Raw genomic sequence first — 27,184 nt, 5'->3', positions numbered from 1 at the left:
CCAGTCAGTCGTAGGACACACAGAAAGACAAACAACCATCCACACTCCCAATCATACCGCCAACAGCGGGAATCGAGCCCACGCCTGACTGCACCGAAGTCAGATGAGTGAACCTCTACACCACGAGGCGCCTTTATGAAAATAGTGAAAGCTAAAAAAATAAATACAAAAAATACAAACGTTTTAGTGCATACTGTTGTTGCAGTAGTTAATAAAACATGGAAAAATATTCCACTGGACACCAAACAGGATCATTTTTTTTCTTGTTTAAAAAACTACAACTCATGGTCGAGAAGGTTTAAAGACTCCTGTTTTAGAATATGTGATATGCTTGTGTTTTCGGTGAACAGTTTTGTTTCTATGTCATTAGTAATCGCCAAGCCTGCAGTGACATAGTAGACCTAACAAGCAAACTCAGATAGGGAGTAGAGATAGATCGAAAAGGAGTGTGTGCTTACCCCTCTATCTCTACTCATCAATTTCCAGTGTCAGAAAGAAACAGTGCCAAATAATGGATGGATGCTCCACTCTTTCAGTCCCTTCTCAAACAATTCATTTGTTCATTTTTCTCTACTTGGGCACTTAACTCTTCCTGTCTTCTCTTCTCTTTAGTTTGTCTTAAGACTTTTTTTCTCACTCGACCATCGCTTGAGTGTCTTGACTTCTGTATATAGATGGCTTGTGTATATATTGCTTGCTTGTACAAGCTTAAATAAAAGTCTGAAAACAGATGTGCTAGCGATGGATCTCAAATAAAATGAGCAGGTTGCAGTGAGAAATCATTTTGTTTGCCATTTATCTGTTGTCTTACTGATGCAAGATCTTGCAATTTGTTATTTCACAATTCAAAGTTCAAGAAAATCCATTGATGATGGTGTGTCTTGTATAATTATGGTGGCAAGAGTCAAGAGCAGTTTGATCTGTTTTGAAAGCATATTTTTAGTCGTATCATGATTTCAGATTCCCTTACAAACCAACAATTGTTGTGGAGTTATGAGTATGAGCAACTCGCACTGTTTAGCAAGGATAACATTTAGGAGAGTATTGAAACAGATCCAAAGAAATATTACCACCAAACATCTTTGCCTTATAGTCAATTCGGTTCCACTCATCTCTACAGTTGTTGTAATTAGTAAAGGCCAATTTGACTAAGTGTTCTGAAGTGAGTATTGGGGGTAATTAACCGCTAATTCTTCTTTTTTTTGCTGTTTGTTTCGTTATTTTTAAGTTTGTTTTTAGTGCACTTCTGTCCATGAATGTCCTGACCTATTAGCAAAAATGATGCTGCTCAGCCAAGCTAGCAAACTGCATTAGTTGAGACTGAATTAAGATCAATATTATACTCTTTTGCTTTATTTGCTTTGAATCAATTAATAAATTCCTATTCTGAATAGCAGATATGAACAATGTATTTAAAAAGTATGAAAATTACATTTTATCAACAAAATATTGGTACATCTTTAACAGTATTTTTTTCTTTACTCTCCACCCTAGTCCACAATACATTGCTCAGTATGCGATATATCTTAGTATGCAGGAGACCTCAGCATGCGTTAGATCAGATGTGAGTTCTCCATAAAGTGTGCGCAAAATCAGTTAGAATGAGTGATTTACTACCTGAAGAGTGATCTTTGTAATAAAGAAATACAATAAAAAAACGTTGGTTTACTAACTAACTGACTCACAAATGCCTAATCAAAACATAACCTTTAGGTCGCTAACATTGGTCATAACATTTTAAAGCTGGAGGGCCACGCTCATGCCACTCATCAGTGCTGTCAGTTCCATGTCTTTTTAAGGTTGGGTATCTGGTGCAGTCTTCGTGAATGTCACATTTGCCATGTGATGTAGCCCTTCGTGTGATTTGTCATGCTTTGTATCTTCTGGGGCGCCCCCTATAGAATTAGATCCTATGTGCCCTGTTCTTTTTATCGGCATTATGCAAATAGAATGTGCACAGCTGTGTAAGTAGGCTTCAAAGCAATCTAGTACAGTCCATCATTTCCGTTAAAATATTTCTCTGACATATCAGTTTTAGTTTTCTTAGTAAAAAAGGCAGCAGGGGAGAGTTTTTTGATTCATTGATGGTGTAATCACTTGTGGCAGCTCTAGTCTTTCCTTTTAATTGTACATTTTTTTGTCAAACATAATTTGAATGAAGGCTTCCACATACAACAAACACAACTCATCTATTGTGGTTGATGGGGAGTTATTTCACAAAAGTAGAATGTCGGTCAGAATTTGTCTGAATGTACTGTAGACGCTAGTCACACATCAATGCGCGCTCTCATAGAAAACAAGGAATACAGCCACAGTCTTAGGTTTTGAGACATTTCACCATTCGGATGAATGTAATAGACTCTGAAAACCTTTGACAATGGTGTGTATTTCCATCAAAGTAGGAGTGCAATATGCAACATTTCCTACATGCATGACTCATTTTTTACCCTAATTTACAAGAACACGTGCCGCTCCCTATTCATATTTGATGATTTTTTGATTGACAGCTGCAGAGGGCTGTAGCTGTGAAAGCAACCAGCCAGGAATCAGTGTGGCAGCAGCTTTATATATTGCAAAGTGCCTGAAGCGCCACCTCTTCATTTTTCATTGAAATTCACAGTTCACATACGTATTTTTAGATCCTATTGACAGTCCAATAAAACCCAAATGTCTAATAGTGTATTATATCAGAGGGGCTCTTTTTTAAAATGTCTTCTTATTCACATATTCATTATTCCTACTTGGCTTTGTAAACAGATGTCAGTAATGTTGAGCGATTATGCAGCCTTTTCTGATATAATTTGAGTTCAATTGCTTTATTTTTTGTGTTAAGTGCTGATGTCAAGAATAGCTTATTTGTACAACCCTGTGTATACAGCAATTGTTATAATTGTTGCCTTTGCGTCGCTAGGGTTGTTATCCCTTATTAAACTGCCACTGTTTGTCTCAAAATTATAGACAACTAGGCCAAATTGTTAGTGCCCCTTCATTAAAAAAATAACCACAATGGCAACAAAATATTTTGCAAGTGTCAAAGGTTATAATATTTTTTTAAAACAATGTATTGGCAAAAAATTAGGTTCCTTCTTATTTCTGTCTTATTTTATATTTTGGCCCACATGATGATAAAAAAACTGTTCTAAAATACAAAAGAGACTTCTTTTTTTAATACATTTTTTTCCCCTTCAAAATCTCTTTAGGAAAATTGCTAATGATCATTGCAGCATATGTCACTGTTTTTTTCTAACCAATTGTCGGGTGTTTTCATCAACTTTATTGTTTTTTCTTCGCTGTGTGTCGAGTAGTGATTCATTAATTTCAATGTGGGGCCTGTTTACTTTTTGAAAATGACTATGAATGGTTGTTTCTGCCCTTCATTTACAGACACCGGTTCAGGGTAAATGCTGTAATTGAACTCAGAACATGATAATACATATACCAATTGATAAGTTTTCAAAGACATTACAGTTTTAGTTCCTGAAAGTGTACCGTTTGACATGAAAATAAAACTCTTCCGAGCTCTCCAGATCAAGGCGAGATAAGGTCAGACATCCGGCAGGAAACTTCCACTCAGTTTGCTACATCTCTGATTGTGTATGAATATGTCCCATTAGAACTGGGAAGTGTTCCATACGGATTTGTTAACTACTCTGTAAATCACTTTATAGTCAAGAACAAATTACTCTCTGAAGCTACAGGACAGGTGTCTTGAGTTTGGAAGGCTGCCATCAAAAATGAACATTTGGATGACAAACTTAAATGGACCATTTGGGTTATTTGCACAATTTTGACCTGCATTTTTACCAGCAGTTTAACAACTTTGTCTTCAGTAGGCTCATGGGAAGTAGCTGCAGGTAATTGGTGTCCAGTTTTTACAGCCTGTTGTCAATTGCTGCCAAATAACTGAGTTGCCAGATGTTGCCTAGTGCCGTCTGATTAGAACACTGTGAATAAAAATAAATAAATAAATAAAAACCAAGCTGTTAAATTCTTCCCCTTGATGACATTGCTACTGGGTCAACCTCACCCCTTACCAGCCACTGTGCAGGTTGATATGATAATAATTTAATAGTCTCCTTCCCCTTAAGAGAGTGAGTCATGAAGTAAGAGCATTATATAAGAATTAATTAGGTCACATCATGAGAGGACAAAGTGATGTTTTGTTCATTGTCTGGCTTTGTAATGAGACAGATGCTGTTTAACTTTACTTTTAACTTTAATTCACACAGTCGTGCCATCCTTTTCCATTGGCAACTGTGTAACACGATACCAGCAGCGACACTGAATTAAGACGAAGGGGATTGTTAGCACCAAATACATATCCATTTATGTATTAACATGTTTATGTATGACATGTAGGTGGAAATATGAAAATGCTTTTCCATTGTAAATGGATTGTCAGGATCTGCATATTTTCTGTCACGATCTGCATTTTTCTGTCTATGTTCTCAGACTGTAAGGGTGGATATAAAGGTAAAACGTTCACAGAGACCCATCAAAGCATTCTTTACATTATTTTACAATGAAATCCACTTAATTCCTAGTTGAAAGGCTAATTTTGCTAACAGGTTTTCACCTGCATGAACCAGTCAGACTCAATTAAGCAGAACTGTACTCATTATGTACTTTTTTTTTTTTTTTTTTTTTTAAACATCTCTGATGACTAACAAAATTATCGTTCATTTAACATCTTTTTACTTTTATTTGAACACCATGGGCGTAACAATATGACTATATTTGAATTGAAATGATTTGTCAATACAGTGCATTAAATCTAAAAGGCCCGCCTTATTCTGCCCTGCCCTCTGAAATGTATTAATGTTGCATGCCACTGCATTGTCCCTTTGTGATGCACCTAATGTCCTAATCTATGCATAATTCTAAAGCACAATGATTTGTACATCATTGCTATTCGCCATTCTATAACATTTTATAGAAGTGACAACAGTAATCTTCAAGTTCATGAATTAACAATCCAAATTCCATGGTTTAGACCAACTATTATTGTTTCCACATACATAAGCACATGGCAAATTGACAACTCCATATGACGTCCTTTCAAAATCTATCATCACACAGTTGCTTCATCTTTTATCAAGGATCTATATGTATGTATGCATTGGAAGAATCTAATTTACATGCTTTTATGAGGCCTTCACGTGCATACTTGGAATGCCATTACAACATCTAAGTAGTGTTTGAATCTCCAAGTAATATTGCAGCTACAAGAGAAAAACCTGACATGTTTGTTGTTTTGTTGTTTCAAGATAATTGGCCTTAGAGTAGGCGTGGAGGCATTCTGGACCACAAGCTGTTTTAACGTTTCACGAGGCTGCATGCGTTCACCTCCACTAGGGCACCTATGTTTTTCAACTTTATTTTTATGCAAATGTTTATTTTGCAGTATTAGACAAGAGGCACTTATTTTTCTGCGCCTGCCGTTCTTAACCTGGGTGACTGAGAAAATGGTTTGCTCAGGGGAACGTTGATTCATATGAGCTTTGCAAGTGGAGGTAAAAACAATTCTACCACCCTAATTACTCCTGTATGCATGAACTCATTGCAGTTAATCTTTTTTTAAAATTGAAATTCCACTTGATTTCTAAACATACAGGAAATTAATATTTATTAACGTCTGCTTTTGCTATCTTGTTCCTCATAAATCACATCTCGGACTATGCATGTTAACCTATTAAACCACGTGATGCACAAACAACTCAGAAAACATTACGCAAGATTGTGGTTTTGAGTGGCCCATAAAGGATGAAGTATGGCACCATAAACTGTGCATAAATTGAATGAAGTCAGAATAAAATTAAGTAATTACTCGGGAAATATAACATCCCGTTGCCCCTTACATAAAATGGTTTGGCTTCTTTCTTATAGATACTAACAAAGACCAATTTGTCTCAATGTGTGTATGGAAGTACACATCGACAATAGATACACTGAAATTTTCTTTTTTGTAATCCGTACAGGATATAATTAATTTGCCAATTGATCTAAGTTAACACTCAGCATCCACTAGAAGCGTCCCGCCGTCTTTTTATTAATTCACAAAGTATGTCAAATTCATGCAATGGCTCAGTATATGTTTTCTTTATATTTGCAAAATGTTCGCAGAAGCAACATCAATTGTGAGGCGTCAAATCATTTTTACGCCTTAGAAGAAAATCAATTATAGCATGTCCTTTGAGTGACATGCCCATGTTTGCTGCAATGGGAGCGTATGTCTCCTTGACAGCCAGAAATGCCTGTCAAATATTGTGTGTAAAAGCCAAAAAAAAGAATAGAGCATGAGAGAGACAAAAATAAATCTTGTTATAGACAGCAGCTGATGCATTGAAGTCAAGCGTGTTGTAAATCTGGAGCAAATAAATAAATACATATGTATATGTATACAGTAATCCCTCGATTATCGCGTCTTCACTTATCGCAAATTCTTATTGCGATTTTTTTCCGCTATTAATATATATATATTTTTTTTTAAATTCATACAAATGTGAAAATCCATGCTGAAACTCGTAAGCGGAAGACACTCTTGCTACTAGGACACAGCACTGAAAAAAAGTTATAATAGGGGTGATCCTACTTCACGATTTTTCGCTTATCTCCGCCATGTCTGGTCTACATTAACCGCGATATTCGGGGGGATTACTGTATGTATATACACACATATACATATATATTTAAAGTTAATGCTTCGGAAACATAATATAATCGTTGCTGAATAAATGCATACTGGGTATTAAAATACAAACGTTGTATGAACTATGATGAAGAAAATAATGATTAATCTTCTGGGATGGTCTCAACTAATTATATACACTTCATTGAAGTTTTGTTGCCTAGTTTTTATTATTTGTCATTGTCCAAATGAAATTACTGGATAAAAAATAAAATGTGTAAAAAAAAAGTAAATTGCAAAATGTTTGGGGAATGGCAGACAATTAAAGTGAAGCCTCACTTATGAATTTAGCCTTATTCTATTTTTATTATCCACTGACTACAGATGTGACCAGAGGCACTTTTTTTTCCCAGGCTGAAGTCATGCTCGTTAACGTTATCTTGCTTCTAACTCCAAAATACCCTCAACATATAAAATGACATCCCATCCATTCCTGGAATACTCTTATGGTACACATAAGACACATCCCAAAATTTTTTTGGGAAATTGGAATGCCAGATGCATTCAAGAAGGCAGCAGTATTTGCTCTCATTACAACAGTCATTTGATTTACGTGCAATTCAGAGATGTTTGGGTGGTGAGCATGACAGCCTCACAGTTCTGAGCTCGATGTTGTCTCCCGCCTGGTGCGTATAGTTAACTGGGATAGACTCCAGCAGCCCCTTGACCTTTGTGAGGATAAGCAATTCAGAAAATGAATTCATGAATAAGAGATGTTTGATTGGCATATCACTGAATGACATAGGTCTGTAAATGCTTAATAATCTTGGGTCATAGATTTGTTTTGAGTATAATAAGATTAGTTAATGGCGGTGTGATTGTGAGTGCAAATGGTTGTCTCCATCTCTGCTCTACAACTGACTGGCAACCTGTTTAGGGTGTGGTCCACCTTTCACTGGTATAGGTTCCAGCTCCCAGCGACCCTTACCAGGGTAAGCGGTGTTGAAAGTGTATGAGCAATATAATGTTGGCTGGATATTGTCACAGAATCTCAATACCACTCCATTTTCTTTTCAACCAACCAATTTTTACCAAGTACTATCTTCCCCATTCTGCTATGTTTCTTAGTTTCAGGTCGTCATGGTGACTCAGCTTTCACCCAACCCATGAACAGAATTCCAATCAGACTTTGTGCTTTTTCAACCACATGCATGCTTGAGCACTGTGACTGTGGCAGTGCCAAAGGCCTGATGAGAGTAATGACAGATTAACGTGCATCTACTGGCAACAGCTGACCTCTCCTTGAGCAACTCGTAAACAATTTACCCCTGCCCTCCAAACCTTTTCTGTCATTTGTTTTCTACACTACCAATTCTCTTTGTTTGCTTATTCATCTCTCTGGTTTATTTTTATGCCCATTATCATTTGACCTTGCTATCATAAGCAGATTGTACATTGTTTCATCACAGCTCAAGCTGTAAAACTGGACATTGATTAATTCATAGAGATTTTTTTACAGATCCAGGTCCTCACAGTCTGGTTTACTCGGATCTCACACATCACAGACCGATAACTGATGCAAATTGGTCTAACTTTACATGCTCTACTACAAGGGCATGAACTAAAAAGTACCCTAGGTAAATATGGGTCAATTGATAGTTTTTCAAAGAAAATCTTTGCATGTGATTTATACATTATACCTTCATTCATTCATTCACTTTCCCTTCCCTTCACCCACACAAAGGTAGTGGGAGTCTTGGAGCCTATTTTTTCCAATTTCAAGCAGTAGTCAGGGGACACCCCAAATTGTTTGCCAGCCAATCGCAGGGCACAAGAGATGGACATCCATTCACGCTCACACTCATTTGCAGTGTTCAACCAGCCGACCATGCTTGTTTTTGGGATGTGGGTGGAAATTGGAGGAGCCAGGGAATATTCACGCGGGCAATGAGCGATCTCATCAATCTCAGAAATTTGGTGCACACTAACCTCTCATTCACCGTGCCGCTTGTATACCTCACATTGAAATACAAATGGATTGCGCTTTAGTTTTGACTGGAGAAGCCAATATCATTGATATTATCAGATAGTGTCTTTTTAGTGTTGATTGATAATTGTATACTGACTCCATTGGCACATTGACCTGGTTAGGATGCAGCATTTCTTTCTTCTTCTGTAACCGTCATCTCATGAACCTTTTACCTCTTAACCAAAGCTATAAATAACATTTGAGAAGGCGACTTACCTCACTGTGTTTGTTAGTTTGACATCTGTGAGGAGTGTCATCTTTGTGGCTCAGACAGATATGTATTATATCCTCTGTAAAGTGGCTACAGCACTGCAAGCCATTTGATTACCTGCACAGAACATAGATTTTGGGTAAACAATCACTACATTTGCGGTGCCACAGCTTCGTCATTCTGTATGAGGTATGAGTGATGTCATTTTAGGGTAATGATTTATGATACACTTGCCTAGTTTTTGGAGTGGTCATTTTTAATTATGTTATATGATTATCATAATATGTATCCCTAATGATATTATTACATTATAATATATAATCAAGTGTAGCGGTTCATTCGCCTCACTTTGGTGCGAGCAACTCTTTCGAGGATGTATGGAAGATGAATGAAAAAAAAATCACTACGTAATGCACAGAACAGAAAATATGGAATCATTCTTATTTTATTTCTTTCTAAAATATGTTTCCCTATATAATCTTGAACTGTAGAAAGAACTACTGAGCATTCCTTTACTGCAAACAGCTCACCTTACTTTCCAGCAGGATATTTAAGTTGATACTTCTATTGCATATTCCATATTCGCAAGTGATATGATCTTGAATTTAATTTCCACATGGCCTCATCTGGATTATTACGTGCTAAACAAGAGCTCTCAGGTCAGTGTGTCAGAGAATGTGATGAACGTAGGATTAGTGTTTCCAGGGACACATGCACACGCACAGACACACATAAATAAATCCATAACAGGTGGAGTGAAGAGGGGCAGCAAAACGCTGGATTCGATTTGGGATTAAGACAGCCACAGTCTAGGCCAGGCCAGGATGTTAAGTGTGGTAGTAGGCAGCTTTGCCTAACATAAACGACCTGGGTTTATGTTACGGCCATAAACAACTGCTTGTCCTTCCTGTGATGTTAAACAGATAGAGACTTGCCACCACTATGCTTCAATTTGGCACCCTTGAGCGTAAGGAGATGCTTCTCATCTGGTTAGCTCTTTGGAAAAGGTAAATCGCAGGAGATTAACTCCTTGAAAAGTAGATCTTGGAGCAAAATAACCCGAGCATCCCTGGTCTAGATCATTAGTGCCAATCCAGGTAGTGAGAGATGATAACTGGTACCGAAGGAAACTTCCGTTTCACTTAATTTATCCAACAAGTTCTTTTGCTCATCTACCTATGCCAATGTTACCATTTATACACCAGAATATGTCGTGGCTCCCCGCAGGCCTGTTAAAATAAACACTCGAATTTCACACTTAGTAGTGTAAATTGAGGGACTCATTATCCTTTCAATAGCCATATTCCATGTGGATACTTTGATTGTGTGCTGTACATCATATTGTGTGTGAAAAGGGATGCTTTAAGTTTGGGAAACACTAAACCACAACGTTGACCCATTAGACCAAACACCCATTACTGGCACTGCATATACAATCCCAATCCAACATTTTCATGGACAAAATCTTAATATCAAATGTAATGTATGAATCTCACATCGCTGACTGATGTCAAGAAGGCACACTAGACACAAAAAAGGTGGTGGGCATAAAGATGTGAGTGGAGGTATACAAGACAGCTTGGAACAAAAGATGATGAGAGAGATAGAGACAGTGTTATTTTATGATGCTAACTTGTATTGCCACATTGTCACAAACATTTGCATTGTCTGAAAAACAGAAGAAAAATAAATCACAAGACTGTGAAATAACATAAGTACTGATATTTTTAGAATGCATATTAAATATTAACGCACAAACTCTCTTGTTATGTAGATTTCAGTTCTTGACTTACTTTTATTCTTTCCTCAATGTTTCCTCTGAAATAATGGCACAAGTTATGATGAAACCTGGAGAAGATCTAATTTGGCTGGTTCCGCTCCATTTCTCTGTGTCTCTGTGGTGTTTCAATGTCCTGACAGGCCTTCTTCATAGAACAAACAGGCTGAAATTTTACTTGCAAAAGCAGATAAGGGGTGTTCACTATGTCAGGTGGAGAACTAAAATAGGTCACGAGCCATTCTCATGTGGTTCTCCTGATGACAAGAGGAGAAATATGTTCTACTGGACCCTGCCTTCTAGGCAACTGCACTGGGATTTTAGTTATTTAAAATGTATTAGAAAGTCTAGTCAAAGGCAGCCTGGCGGCTTTAAGTGGTTAGCATGTCAGCCTCACAGCTCTGGGGTACTGGGTTCAGATCCAGATCGGTCCACCTGTCTGGGGTTAGCATGTTCTCCTCGGACTGTGTGGGTTTTCTCCAGGTACTCCGGTTTCCTCCCACATTCCGAAAAAATGCATGGTAGGCTGATTGGACACTCTACATTGCCTCCAGGTATGAGTGTGAGAGTGAATGGTCGTCCGTTCCTTAACAAATTCTCCGCTGAGCACACCAAGGTTGGGACTACAGCACTAGTTTTATTTGCGTATTTATTCATCAGTATGGATGGCTCTGTCTTGAAATGTTCCTGAGAGTCAAAATCGGTCATGTGGAATTTCCTCAAAGGGACAAGAAAGTTTGAATTTAAATATTTTTGCTCCTGGCAGATATAAAATTAATGTTGTGTATTGTGTAATCAAACATTTTATTAAAAACGTGGAAAATATATGCCTCAGATTGAAAAATTGCTTGAGCATGTATAGTATTATCAGTCAATGAGTTTAATCTTTCAATCCTGACTATGGATTCTGGTTCTTTGTGATCTGCAGTTTTGATTTAAAAGCTGCAACCGGTCTCCTTTACAATAAAAAAGCGACAAAATCACTTCTCACAATGGCCCATTTCTGAATAATCTCCTTCAGGGTGCATATTGAAAGAAAATGCATGATTCAGATGGTTGAGGAAATCGGTGCAGTGTTCAAAGATGTAACCCATTGGTAAATGCTTTGAGCATACATATGCTCACTCTTTGAGCTGACTTTGTTCACTGCATATACATCATGTTTCTGAAAAGGAGTCGCAGAGAACAAGAAATAGATGGTACATGCGAATAGCATAACGTATGATCATCTTTTTCTTTGAGCTGCTCTTCACTCTGTCATTTAGCTTTTACTATTTTCTGAAAGACGCCTCGTGGTATAGACGCCTGACTTCGGTGTGGGCAGGCGCGGACTCAATTCCCGCTGGCGGTGGTATGATTGGGAGTGCGGAGGGTCGTTTGTCTCTCTCGTGCCTTACAACTGACTGGCGACTAGTCTAGGGTGTAGTCTTCCTTTCGCCTGAAGACAGCTGGATTAGGCTCCAGCAACCCTTTCGAGGATGAGTGGTATGGAAGATGAATGAGTAAATGAGTAATTTTCTGGACCACTTGTCCTCACAAGGGTCGTGGGGGTTGCTGGAGCCTATACCCGCTGGCTTCAGGCACGAAGCGGAGGACACCCTGAATTGGTGGCCAGACAATCACAGAGCACGAGGAGATGGACAGCCATTCGTGCTCACGCTCATAACTAGGGGCAATTTAGAGTGTTCAAACAGCCTAACATGCATGTTTTTTGGAATGTGGGCGGAGACTGGAGTACCTTGAGAAAACCAACGCAAGCCTAGGGAGAACATGCAAACTCCACACAAGAGTACTGATCTGGGATCAAACCCAGGACCCGTGAACTGCGAGGCCGAAGCGCTAACCATTTAGTATACTATATTCATTCGATCATCCCCCGGATCATCGCAAGGGTTGCTGGAACCAATCCCAGCTGACTTTGGGCGAACGGCAGACTACACCCTAGACTGGTTGCCAGTCAGCCATAGGGAATTGCACTATATTTGTGGTCATGCATTCATTTTAAACCAATGCAGCAAATTCCAATGAGAACACAAACTTTACAAATAAAAAAAGGAGACAACTCTATTTATTTATTCCTGAATCGGAACAAAACAAACTGAATACAGGTGTGAAAGCAACCAAAATCTTGTTTCTCACTTGTCGTTTCTGTCTTATCTTTATTTTCTTGTCAAAACCTTTTATTTCTTCACAATGGAAAAGGGATGTCTGCCTTCCTCACAGTCTACTCTTTTCAGTTGTTGAAAAGAATATGCCTTACTAAAGAAACACGTTTTCCCTTGTAGCAACCACAAACGTTTAAACATGACAGTAAAAATTATGTAACGAGCCTTTGCCTGCTTGTATGTATTATGAAAAAGACAAACTACTGGTAGGGAGGCTTATTGCAAACTGTTCTGTGTTTGGAAATGTGTGCTCTAGTGTTCAATTGTTTTCTTTGCTCAGCGTATATTTATGTTACTGGCAATAAAACTGTATCCTGCACATAAGTAATGTGCCAGTGTGAACTTATATCAAACAATGAAGCAAAGTTAAACAATAGGCAAGGTATAACCGACATCTATATTTCCATGATGTGAATGGTGTCTGTTTCGCTGGGGGTTTCGTTTTAAAATGTAATACATTGTAAAATATCTTGTAGACAAATGCTAGCCACCTCGAAAAATACTTAGACTTAAGCTGGCGTAAAATGTTGCATAAACGGATTTTCATGCCAACGCAGCACTCTGCACGCGTTTAGCCTTGTGCCAAGATCAGCATACAAGTGCAGTGAGGGTACACCACACCCAATGGATTATTACATGGACAAATAGCATACTTCAACAAAACCGTGGAAGATGGTGTCGAAGCTTCAAAGCAGGTGGTCTAAACCAAAGGTTTTCGATGAAATTAGGTCGGAGTGAAAGAACAGATTTTGGATATTTTTTTTCTGGAGGGAGGGTTGTTTGATTCCTGTTGAAAAATCTTTGATAGAACAATTTTCAATAACATCTAAATTATTTTTGATGGTAGAGTGTAATAACATTCTTTGAGCTTCAACTTCGTCAATAGATAATGAGGGAGGAATTCTGGAAGTTTAAGCTTCGGGGTTCACTTCTCATGCTCCTTTCATTGCAATACAGTATAATGTATGTTAATGGGCCCTCTTCAGTATTTTTAACAACATTTATTCCCATGAAGGCCTAGATTTTATGAGATTTTACTCAGCGCTTCCTCTCTCGCTCATTTATCTCTCAGTTGCTCCCGAAGCGTCTGTGTTCTGCTATGAAGTGATTTATCCAAAAGTGTCAGCTCTCAATAATGTCAGGCTTAGCAGGTCTTAGTGGAGAGCCAATTATGCTTGCCCAAGTGCCCATACACATACGGCACACATCGGATACCAGTGTAATGCTGCTGTGTATATTTAAGTGTTTTTATGGCCGATCAAGATGGTTGCAGACACACTCCCAACATTCCCGCTGATAAGTGATGCATTAAACTGCTGGGCTTTTAAGCTGTCATCTCTTACGCTCTTCCTCTCGCCCTAATATCTCTCTTTCTGTGTGCTATCCATCTGAGTGTTTGCTTATTAACAAATAAGCAACACCATCTATTCATTTTTTATTCTTTTTTTTCTGTCTTATGCGCGACATTGCAGGAGTCAACGTGCTGCCGATTTTCTCTAGTGTTGTATATTTGTGTGTACTAATCCACAGAAACATGTCCCAGAGAAAACCCCAAAAGATTAGTTAGACTGTGACCTCCTTCAATATTTGCTTACTTCCTTCCATAGGATGATTGAACATAGCAAATATAAAGCTGTGCTAATGCTTTAATGGGTTGTCTTAAAAGGTTGTTGCTTGATGGAATATGCATTTCTGTGGATAATAATTATCTTTCCTGAACCTATAGATTTTATATAATATACTAGAATAACTCCATGTGGGGTAGTTTCATTTTAAACACATTTTACACCATTTCTTTTTAGTATGATTGTGTGTCTCCAGTTTCCATTTTAGTGGATTCACACGAAGATCAGTAAAAAAATGTTTTTTTAAATTTTATTATACCATTTTCAATGTACTGTTTTAAAATTCCACCTTTTCAAGACACATTGCGGGGTTGAGGGGACGCATTTTTAACTGTCTTTTGTTAGAAAAAAACGTTTCTCAACTTAGTCCATGTACAGTAAAGATTAAGTTTGTGTTTGACAGATTTAGGAAAGATGACGGGTAAAACACACTGCTTGATTGAGCTATCCATCAGTTGCACTGACTCTTCCAGTTGGAGCTAGTAGAGCCGGAAGGCATATTTGGATTTAATGCAAAGAAAACTGAGCATGATTGGATGTGTGACAAGACAAACGCACATCAGTGTTTGTTAGTCCCCTATCGTGTCTGTTTACATTTTGACTATCAGGGTTCTCATAGTATCTGTGCTAAATAAGCAAAGACAGCTCAAACATCTTGACAACACCCTCTCATTCTGGTGGCAGCCATTGGCTGACATTTCTGCAGAAGGGCATCCCACTTTTCAACAAGCATTTGTCTCAATATACTATGCAGTTGTATTGGTCAAATCTGGCCCAAGTCCAAGATGAGCCCACAAGATTTCAAATGGGTTGAAGTCAGGACATTTTATTCTCACTACTTCCAAATTCAGGAGCATGTCTCTGATAAGCCACACTGTGTGTGGGCAAATCTTGTCCTCTTAGAGGAAGAGATATTGAGTCTGTCTCAGGCTGTTGAGATATGGGACTGCCATTGGTATTGAATCCCGTTTAGATTTCTCGTTCCAATGAGTTTCTCAGCAAAGATGACAAGTCTCATTTTTCTAGTAGGGGAACACTAGTGGCCATTGCAATGCACCAACCAAAAAAAAATGCTGCTTATCAGTGCAGCAATACACATAGATTGCATGAATCTGAACCTTTTCCACATTCATGATCTTACTTCTGTGAATCTGGACTCATCACTCAAAAAAACATCGATCACATTTAGGCCCCTGAACCTTTGAACAATAAACAATGAACACAAGAAAATGAGCTTTTCAGCATTGGCAGAGAAAAAATGGCAAATTTTTCAGAGGCACAAGCCACATCTCCAGTTGTGCTGTTAATGGATATTGCCAATAAATGTTGCACCATTTGTCCAAGCTGAGTCCCTTACTTATTGAAAGAGTTTGTATGCTCCTTTAGCGAAAGTGATGCGCTGCCCTACCCCTCTATGACACCCTAAAACCCCAACAACAACAACATAGTGTCAGAAGTGGGACAAAAGACACGTTCATAACTGAAAAGGACGAATGTGAAAAGATTTTATTTCTCCCCTTCTTAGGCTTTAGTGGCAATGCCGTCGACTAACCACCTGCTTCGATAACAGAGGGTTACAAAGCCTTCTCTGCAATGATTGACCATTTTACAAAGTAGGGTTTTGTAAACTTGAAGCAGAAGCAATGGGGCTTCATGTGTTATTTTATGCCAGTTAATGGGTTAGTCTTCCCTGGCTCTCTCGCCACAACGCTACCCCTCCTGACCATAGTCAAACAAGTCATACAACAATGGTTGTAAGTTGACATTTGTTATTTTATAAAAAATTATTGAGGCATCAATTCATTTTTAGGTTGTCTTGTATTTATTATACTTAATATGGAAAATTCACAGTTGTTCTGTGAGGATGCACTTGCCAGTCCAACCTACAAATCCATTAGGTTCAACATTGTATTTAGGTTCCGTGCCAAGATATTGCCATAGGGAGGATGTGTGATTGGGGTCGTCACGGTGGACAGGTGGTTCTTTATATAACAATGTTTGTCAATGTTATGTGAGGTATTTTTTATCTAGGTTGTTGTTGGTGGCCATAATGCATTTGTATCCATGCTGTAGGATTTTCAAGAAAAAAAAATACATTATTAAGTCTGATAAGGTTATAGCAGAGGATGTCTTTTAAGTAAACATTCTTCAGACGTTAATGTATATGGTTTGCTATTGAATTGTACTCCCTTTTTTTAATATTCAAATCCTTTAAATTTGTGTGACAAATTGAAACACATCTCTGGTGATGATAGAAACCATTATCCAAGGAAGTGGCAATTAAGTTCCTTTCATCAATGTTTCTTTCTGCACATTCATCAATATGCTGCGATAATTATTGCATTTATATAATTTGTCGTATTTTGGTAATTAATTTGCAGTGCACAGGCATAGAGACTGCTCATTTGAAGAAATTAAACTTCTATGTTACTTTGTATAGTAGTATGTATCTGTATCTATACATAAGATCAAGGAGGCTATTACATTATTTCTTAAAGGAGGGTTTCTGTGAAACCTGATCGGGTTCATTTTCTTTATTATTTTTTGTTTTAACTTGTCTGGTTCAGCTGCTTAAACAAAAATAATGGTAAATCTGACAGTCTTTAAATACTGAAACAATTTTAATGTACTACATGGGAGTTTAGTGTATTACCATTGTTTACTATATTATGCTGTTTATTCAGAGAAAGCAGTTGGACTGTAAAGTGTTTAGGTGGGGTAGAAGAACAGACAGATGAGCAGAGTGAATAGTGCTAAAAAAATCTTATATCTATATTGTACATGTTTCTGCGCTTTGCAATTGAATGCCCTCCCATGTAATCCCTGCATTCAAGGTTGTTTCTACTGAGCTGGTTTGTGCCAGAATCTTACTCTACACACTCTCTTTGCGCTCTATCACTCAGTCTTTGTCTTAGTTTTTTATCAAAACTTCCTACACCACCAGTCTCATCTGAGTCAAGAAAACATTTCCCACCTACCATCTTCCTTCACACCTACAAGGCTCCCTTCTACAGTATGTTTTTATTTAAAAATGATTTTGCATTGTGTGAGTGGGACATGCATCAAACAGATACCAGACCATAACATTGTGTCTTTTTGAGCTGCGCAGTGCTTTGTGCAAACACGTGTAGTATGTGGTTAAAGTGTTTTGAAGTTTGTGTGTTTGTGTGTGTGTGTGTGTGTGTGCATGTGTGCGCGTGAACATGTGTACATGGATATATTCTGACGGCATGCACACGCACCAGCTCACACAGACACAATTTTAGCCATCACACATAAATTTAACACACAATGTTGACCATCACAGTAGATATAGCAGGTTGGAAGCCTAATTTAATGTGGCGTATTCCCGAATACGAGATGAAATACATTTACTAATCTAATCTAATATTCACCGACTGCCAATGTGGTGTCTCAGACGTCTCTCGACCACATCAAAGGAAGTTTGGTGTGTCAGAATTTCTGCCTGTTGTGCCTCATAATAAAATTCAGCATGTTCCTAGTATTTATTGACAACTATTGGACTTTGTGACTGCCCTGTGCTTTCCCTCTCTCTTTTTTTCACCTGCAGCGTGTGACACCTGCACAATCACCACAGACCGGGACACACAGACGGACAAAATACAGATTTTCTGACTTTTTAATTTTTTTTATAGCAAAATGTCTTCATCTGAGGAAAGCAGACAACCATCACCATAACCTATCAAAACTGAATTCAGAAAAAAAGGCCCACCATATTGTGGTCACCAGTCAGTTTCTGGGCTATCATAAAGACATCCCAACCCAGCTAACTACAGGCACAAGGTGGGGAACACCCTGGATCACACTCATAGCCAAGGGTAATTAAGAGTGTTCAACCAGCCTAGCATGCATGTTTTTGGGATGTGGGAGAAACCCAGAGGACCTGGAGAAAACCCACGCAAGACCAGTGAGAACATGCAAACTCCACACATTGAGGACCCACCTGAGATCGAAACCTCAACCCTAGAACTGTGAAGCCAACGTGCTGACAACAACTTGTGGTCTCTTAAATCTCATTATACTCATACAATGACAATAAAAGCATTCAATTACATTCAATCCAAGTTAAGAATGACTAAACATGTCCGGTTAGTTATAACTATACTACACTGTATTGGGTAAAAATTATGAAAAACAAAGAATAAATTTGCCCTAACCAATATCTGAAAAACTCAACTGTGACAATCGAAAGTCGAAGGCACACAAAAAGCATCATGGAGACGTATCCCCCTCTTAGACCATGGTAGGCCAGCAGGGTGTTGGTAGAGCAACTCAATCATGCCAATTTCCATATGAAATATAAAATGCAACAGTGTATGTTGTATACACCTTTCGGGTAATATTTGAATTTTTGAGCTTGCCGGTTTCATGACTTGAATTTCCTTCGGATCCAGAAACAATTTCCCCATTCAGATATTTCGTAACCGTACTATTTTGTATGTAGAGATTTTCGTAAGGAGAGGAACTACTGCATTTTGCTGATTACAATACTGCAGGGGGAATTTCTTCTTCCAGATACTATATTCTTATTGCCCAGTAAAGAAACATACAGGCAAGCTGGGAGAAGGGCTAGGCAAATGAGTTATGGTTAGGAGAACCTTGCTCAATGTCATCTTAACATGTGTCCCAAAAAAGATTACATTTTATTTCACATGCATTTAGATGTTATATATTTTTTAATATATGTGTTTTAATGGCATTTTAATCTCCTGTCTCTCCACTGCTTTCTTAATACTGTCTTCCTATTTCAACAAGACGTATGGGTCTTCCTTGTGTACTGTGAATTGTTTAAGACTAATTATTTTTTAATGATTATTTGTCAGTAGATTTTGATAATTAGGTTTACAATTTTTTTGTGCTGTGGCACACAAGTGATATATTATGTTGCACAGATAATATTTCTGCAGTGTTGCCAGAACCTGCTATAATAAAAAAAAAACTTATAAACCAGCCTTTCACTAAATAAATAATAGCCAATATCTATTTAATATACATAGTAGTGATCATTGTTTGTTCTTATCAAAGATTCAATGTAATTAAAGTTCATTAATATGGGGCCATTTGAGATCTACATGCACCTTAACTATTGCTTCAAATGACAGGCATTCAAACCAGTCCCCAAGGGCTGCTGTGCCTGCAGGTTTTTGTTCCAACTAATACATTGCACACAGTTTAACCAATGATATTTCTGCTTGGATAAAAATAAATATATATCTATATATACATAGACATATATACAGTAATCCCTCAAATATTGCGGTTAATGTGGACCAGACATGGCTGCGAATATCGAAAAACCACGAAATAGGGTCACCCCTATATATATACAAGGAATACAAAACAGGAATTGAGCAGAATGCCACAGGTTCTGAACACTCTCCCACTCCTCTCCCTACTCCTACAAAATATATCTTTTTGGACATGCTATGCATATTTGCATAGTCTTACTATATACACCATTTGGCTTTGATGCAACAAGAACAACACTGATCACATATCAAACCCTAAGACGTATGTTTTGTGTCTCGATTTGATTGTCAGCATTTGTGTCACAATATGCAGCGTGGATTTTTGACCATAAACCCAAAAAAGAAATCTTTTCTCACTGCTGTCTCCCCCAAATGGCACCTTGGGTAATGTGAATCACAATACTGTACAACACAGGCAAATTACAGAAACGCAGCTATATGCGGATCTTTATTACAGGTCTTTCTTAACCATGAATGAGCTGAGATAACGTACATGCATTGTGCAAGAATAAACAAATGCTTGCATACACCTGGAACATAAATTACACCCTTGTCTTTCCTTGAACGAAAGGAAATCACTTGTGTTGCATGCTGAGTGGGGTTGTGAGAGGCTTGCGTACAAATGTGAGACGTGAGTGCGAGCCGGTGGTGATATACAAGTGCTGGGAACCCTTAGAGAGCAGCTGCCAGTGTTAGTAACGGGGTGTTTGATCTCGGTTCAAATGCTCATTTTCAGGCAACTTATTTTTATGTTCACCACCACTTTGGTGTTAGGTTTCTGCAATGGAGCAACAAAAATGTATTGGCCTCAGCTGTGTCATCAATCAGAGGCATTTGATTGAAGAATTAATTGTTCTGCCAAAAGCGCAGGCTCTCAAAGAAATTGTCTGTGTTTAAGGTAGTTTCCTGTTTTGTATTTGTATCCTTGGAAATCACCAACGCTACAAAGTGGTACTTACGGTAAATAAATGTTGGGATGAACATGATAGTTGTCCACTGATAAAAATCTGTTTATTGAGTGGAATTAATTGATCACTGCATCTTAAGGTAATTGAGGCAAATTAATCAGACTTTTTTAAAACAAATATTTAGGAGAAAAAATACTTTACCCCTTTTTTCATATCCCAATCCATTATCTGTATTATTCCTCCTTGCGGGTGTCCTAACCTATTTTAGTTTATCCTCTTTTTGTTTTCTTTGGTACGCTTGACCTGCTCCTCTTCTCCAAGATGTATATTTATAATTGGAATTTGGTTTATTATTAAATGCAATATCATTGTGGAAAAAGCTTGACTAGTAACAATATGATAACAATATTTATAAAACTCATGTGAAATAGAGTTTGCCCCCAGGGATTTATGGCTGGGGTCATTGGAAACATATTTTTGGATTTGTATTATCATCAGGAGTGCATGTAGAAATGCATGTGAAAAATACCGGTCAATACTTAAGAATAAAACTATAAAGCAATGTAGCATGAAGGAGCTCTAAGCCACCTTTCAAAAGGGAATTCTTTTATTGAGCAGGCATGCGTGATCTCATTCTTTTTGTGAATACAAAAACCTTGTGACCGTAATGACAATTTTAAATGTTAACCATCTGTTAAATTAACCTTGTGTCTGACAAAAGGGGGGTTCTGTCTTTTTAAAAATATTCTAGGCTGTACCTTGTTTCCGTACTACCAGCATCATTTAATTGAAAATTATACCGATGGTGGAATTATAATGTGATAACATTGACATTGCTCACATGCCCCTCAGAATTTTCACTCAGATATTTGAAGTTAATTGCTATCAGACTACAAAAACACTTGAAAAGAAAGGTGCGTAGCAACCAGTGGTCTTCTTAAAGTGGAACCTTATTTACTAACTTTACTATAGTGTGTATATGTTATGAAAGAGTTACATTTTTAATGAAGGTTAAATTAAAAAAACCTCAACGATAACTCGGTGTACATTACAACATTAGATTTAATGTTCGTGCAAACCAATGACGGCGCTTGTATTCTTATGAACCATTATTTTACTGAATCTCATTTTATGGATTTCTTTTGATAATTTTGTATTTTAATTTTTTTCGAGTACTTTTGCCATCATCCATTAACATCTGTCAGCATTGTCGTAGTCATGTTGATGTTGATTTCTTTCATTTTAAAGACTGTTGCAAAATTCTGTCAAAATATGGTTTATTTTTGAAGTATTTGTTCCTGGTGTCTACATAGCTTTGCATATTTAGCTAAGTCAGTGGTGTGAGTTGACAGGTAGCTTAAACTCAGGGTGACAAGTATACATTTTATACAGTAAGAGGGTTAGGGCTGTTAAAGCAAGTGTCTGTAACTCTTAGTGAACTTTCTTTGTTAAAAAGATCTTGTTTGAGTTCCAACACGGAGTGGAAGCCTTTATTGCAGCTCCACTAGGTTGTGGAAATACCCCCAAATGACAAAATTATGAAGAAAAACTAACTACGTTGATAATTTGGTCTAAATTATAGAAAGATGGACTGTTATGGTTTTCTCCATAGATGAGTTTTTCTCTTTGATGGAAATTAGGGTGGAGAGGTGTCTGGCAGTTGATACAGAAAAAACACTGACCAAATGATACACTAAAACGCGAGCGGTCTTCACGTCAGAGATGAGCACATTAAGAGCATTTTGTAACGCGAGACAGAAAGAATGGTAGACAGTAGGGAAATATGTTTCGGGCTGCTGAAAATGTGCAACTGTTTGGACTCTCAAAAGGTTTCATTTCGGCAGTAATGGGAAAAAATACGGTACATAATAACAAATATAGTATATATATATATGCTGGGTGAACAGCATAAAGCTTTTATGCAGTTAGACAGTGAAAAAGACCAGTTGTCAACTGATTTTTACTGTAATTCAAAGTATGATTTATGCCCAAGCAGTGCATCATTGCTTGGTAAGAGGCTTCTTGAAATAACAAAAAATCAGAATTACAGCCTAGTAGAGATTTTGTGCAAAGCATACTTAGGAGAGAGAAGAAAAACAAAGCCAACGTATATTGCATAGCCTGGCAAAATTACTGTCACCGTCCTTACGTAAAGCAAAGGCAAAACAATGGTTCCAGATGTGATAGACAATGAACTAAGACAGAAGTCAGACAGGTGAAAGGACAGATTGACAGATGCTGGCTCAGTGTTATTCAAGGGTTTATATCTACTATTAATACAGGGTGACACAAATGGGGAACCTTTTAGCATTCATTCATTCAGTCATTATCTGAACCACTTTATCCTCACTAAGGTCACTGGGGGTGCTGGAGCCTTTGCCAGCTGACTTCAGGCCAGAGGCGGGGGACAGCCTGTATCGGTGGCCAGCCGATCGCAGGGCACAAGGAGACAGACAACCATTCACGCACACACTCATACCTAGGGGCAATTTAGAGTGTCCAATAACCCTACCATGCATGTTTTAGAAATGTGGGAGGAAACCTGCAAACTCCACACAGGTGGACTGACCTGGATTTGAACCTAGGTCTCCCACTGTGAGGCTGACGCACTAACCACTCAGCCACCGGGCCATCCACATTTTCTTCTAAGTAAATGAAATATTTAAAACATGACATTCAAGAAACAATGGCAGAATTTTAAATTTTTTAAAATTACATCCTACAGATGCCGACTACCTGTAAAATTGCATTCTTGAAATCTGCTATTGAGATTTCTCATTGATCGTTTTGATAAACAATAAACACCCTTTTTTTACCAGCTACTGAAGAATATTACAGAAAAAGTTGGGACTTATAAAAATTAAGTATAGCCTAGGCTTGTCAGGCTAAAAGCCTGTGCCAAATTCCATGTAACAGAGATGGCCACAGAGTCACTGGAATGAGTGCAATAAAATGTGCAGAAACTCAGAGAAAGGTGCGTGTGTTCCAGAATTGACATTCTCTGCTGGTGCAATACTCATGTTATCGAATTTTGCAGAGGAGTAACTATAACCCTGATTTATTCCAGTTCTATTGAGATAGTCAATGACTCAGACACCCGGGCGTGATCGCAAGAATCACAATACGACTAGTAGAGTGAAAACTTTGTCCTCCACACTACCACCCACTCCGAGACAGGCATTGTCCTTTATAGGTACTCAGTTCCAATCCACCTCTCCAGGAATCACCCACCCCATTGTCCTTTTAACTCACCAATCCTTAGATAACTATGTACAAGATTACAAGGTCAACAGTTGTCTGAATTTTTTTCTCCCTGGATTGTTAAATTCAACATGGATTACAATTGAGTCTAAACTAGTATGTTTGAAAAAGAAGCACAGTCTTTGAAAGGGTGGCAGACATATTGAGTATACACCTGGATGAACAGCATGCTCCATCAAACCTCCCGGCCTGTTTTAATCCACCTCACTCAAGAAGAGTCACTAGTCCCACAAGGGCTAAATCATGACTAAAACAGTTAAAATCCAGACACGATCATGGTAGTATTTTATGTCATGCAGTTTAGCTGTGTGATTTTTCAGCACAGGAACAAATAAATATATCATTAATTAACAGACTCGAGTAAAGCAAAGTAAACTACGCACACACACACACACAAAACAGGTTATATCTTGGATTTAAGTGCTCGGAAAAATTAGGGAGATCCCAATCCGTTTGTAGCATTATCAATGGATGACGGACTTCTATAAAAGATATGAGATTGCCTTTAGTTATAGCTGAATATGCTAATTGAAAATCCTTGTTATACAGTACTTCTATACAGTTATATGAGGAGGAAAATTAACTTTTTATTGTTGAGTTTTTTTTCATTAGTATTATTATTGTCCATACATACTGTTATTAATATTATGTTTTCTACTGTGACTTGAGTTTGTGATTTTGCAAGTGCTCATTTAAGGTTCTTTGTATCTGTTTACACCGCAAAATTCTCCAAGTTCTAAGAAAATATTTTCCCTAATCTAAAATATGCATCATCACTAACACACAGTGCACCCATAATACAGCACAGTGAGAATTTATATTAGATACTAATTTGTTCAACTAACACAGAGCATCCACATTATGAAAATACACAATGCATTACATGGCTCGCTTAGAACTGTAATTACTTTGTCAAAAAAAAAAGATCTGAACACAGATTGCGGAACAGATGCTACTTGAAAAAGCAATAATTCATTTTCAGATCCTTGCTTTCATCCTAAAAGCTTTTATTGATGTTATATTTTCAATTAATTTAATTGAATTGTTGTAATCCAAATGTCAATATCCCACAAAATGCAGAATTCTACCAATAGTAAATATTAAATTGCAAATTCAATGCCTGAGCGCTGTTCCTCACTTGCTATCAAACAGGTGCTATATGCAGCCAGAATTCCTATTCTTTATTATTTTGTCGATATAGTAGCTTTTTTAAAATTATTTATTATTGGCTCGATGATGAGTGATTAAATTGCAGGTCGCGTCAAGGTTCTGTGACTAAAGGCTCAATACAGGGCTCCAACCTTTCTGTGTGGGATTTGCATATTGCCCCAATGCCTTTGTGTTTTTTTTTGTGCGTACTTCAGTGTCCTCCCACTTCCCAAAACTATACAAAGTAGGTTCATTGAACATTTTAAACTGTCCATAATTATCAATGCAGGCGTGCCCTGCAATTTGCAGACAACCCGTGAAGGATGTACATTGCCGTCAGCCTACAGTCAACCGGGAAAAGCTCCAGCACCCCCATAACCCTCAATAGGATAAGCAGTGTTAATAAGGACCAAATTATTTTGAGCAAAATATGATTTGGGAAATAAGTTTCTTGTCGCATATTTCATCATTGGATGTTCTTGTATTGTGTGTCATTGGACTCCTGCTCAGTCCTTTTCTATTTTTAACACCACTTCTCTGAACTCAGCAGTGTTACTCTGGTAAAATGATCTGCCAGAAAGCCTGGAAAGCGGGGGTGTGCGTGTGCATGTGTACGCTCAAGTGTGTTTGTACAGTATGCGTGTATTTTAGTTTGCATGTGTATTGAAAGAAAAGATTGTGTGTGCAGAAACATAATAATGTACACAGTATTGTACATATGTACCGTACATGATGGCTGTATCCATAGAAGGCAGAAATGGCAACTAATAGTTTTCAACTGTAAAAAATATGAAGTGGTCTTGAGATAAAGAAATCATTTGCAAAAACAGATTTTTTTTAACTGATTTTCTTTCACTACAAACTTAAAATAATACATGGGTTTTCTCTGGGTACTCTGGTTTCCTCCTAGATCCCAAAAAATGCATGATAGGCTAGTTGAACACTCTAAATTGTCCTTAGTTATGATTGTGAGTATGATTAGCTGGCAATTCAGGAAGTCCCCTGCCTGCTGCCCATAGTTGGCTGAGCTAGGCTCCAGCACCTCCCTCCCCGAGACCCTTGTGAGGATAAGTACCTCAGTGTTCAACGTTTGCATTTTAAAGGGGTCCTAGAATGGGTATGTTTAAAGGGGTTATTAAAATGCTCAGTCAGTGATTTCTTTAGTTCACTGGTCACTACTGACTACTTTACAGACATGTCTTCTGTTGTTCGCTTTGTATCCTCTGCACACAGATGAAGAGATACAAAGACAGCGTATCATCTTGTTTTAGATTGCCTGTAGTGCAATGCAGAGTTTTATTTATATAGGCAATCTCCTCAGATAACAGCTTGACTGCCCGCCATTTGGTGTTTTAGGTCTCACAGGCTATCCGATGTGTTGTTCCAGTGTGTTTCGGCTTATTTTAAGTCCATGTGACGAAAGAACAACAGCCTTTTCCATCTTATCAATGTCTGCAATTTAATTTTTCTCATTACAGTTAATTTCTTTGCTGCATGAGCCCATGGGGCGGTGCATGTGTGAGTCTCTGATTGCTGTGGGAAGGCGATGAGTTTTGCTCTGAAACTCTTCTGGAGTCTGTCAACTTACTACAAAACAGGAACTTTAACACACATTGACACGTTATATCGGATGTAGCACAAAAAATATTTTTTTGCGCTTAAAACAGCGTAATGTGATGAATAAATTACAGGTATGGGGCAATCATTCATGGACAACATTCCTTTAGTTTAACATAATGGCAGCAATGCGCCGGCCTGAAGCTGCTTGCTGCGATGATGAACAATAACGTTTTCACAGCTTTAACAACTTTTACACCTTGGGATAGATATGATACATTTATTTTCGCACCTCATAATCAGTAGAAACTATCAACTGTCAACCCCATTCCTTAAAGTCAGAGTCGCATGCTGCTGGTCTTGAAGCTATACCAGCTGACGTTGTTTGAAAAGGGCTAAGACACAGGTCTTGAATTTCACTTTGACTTTTATTAGTTGCATCTATGTGATGAGGGTGAATTTTTTTTGCGCCCTTGTGCTCTCTGTATTTGCTAATGAATGTGTGTAATGATGTTTTTGACCTTGGGTAAAGATGTATCCTATTAAAATATTTTCAAAATAACGACGGGTGGTGAAGTACAGTTGATGTGAAAACATTTGCTGA

General features: G+C 37.9%; 1 protein-coding gene and 1 long non-coding RNA gene across 5 annotated transcripts in view; one reads left to right on the top strand and one right to left on the bottom strand.

Moving 5' to 3' along the window:
- The window catches only part of LOC144083602 (leucine-rich repeat and fibronectin type III domain-containing protein 1-like protein), a 75,308-nt gene that overhangs the window by 6,616 nt on the left and 41,508 nt on the right, over positions 1-27,184 (top strand). The window lies entirely within an intron of this gene.
- The window catches only part of LOC144083664 (uncharacterized), a 69,141-nt gene that overhangs the window by 3,471 nt on the left and 38,486 nt on the right, over positions 1-27,184 (bottom strand). The window contains exon 2 of the long non-coding RNA XR_013303593.1: positions 8,874-8,985. This is a non-coding gene — a long non-coding RNA (uncharacterized LOC144083664). The remainder of the gene's footprint in view (positions 1-8,873; positions 8,986-27,184) is intronic.

This window comes from Stigmatopora argus, chromosome 10 (genome assembly GCF_051989625.1).
Source record: "Stigmatopora argus isolate UIUO_Sarg chromosome 10, RoL_Sarg_1.0, whole genome shotgun sequence".
NCBI lineage: Eukaryota > Metazoa > Chordata > Actinopteri > Syngnathiformes > Syngnathidae > Stigmatopora > Stigmatopora argus.
This window is presented reverse-complemented; position numbering and strand designations above follow the sequence as displayed.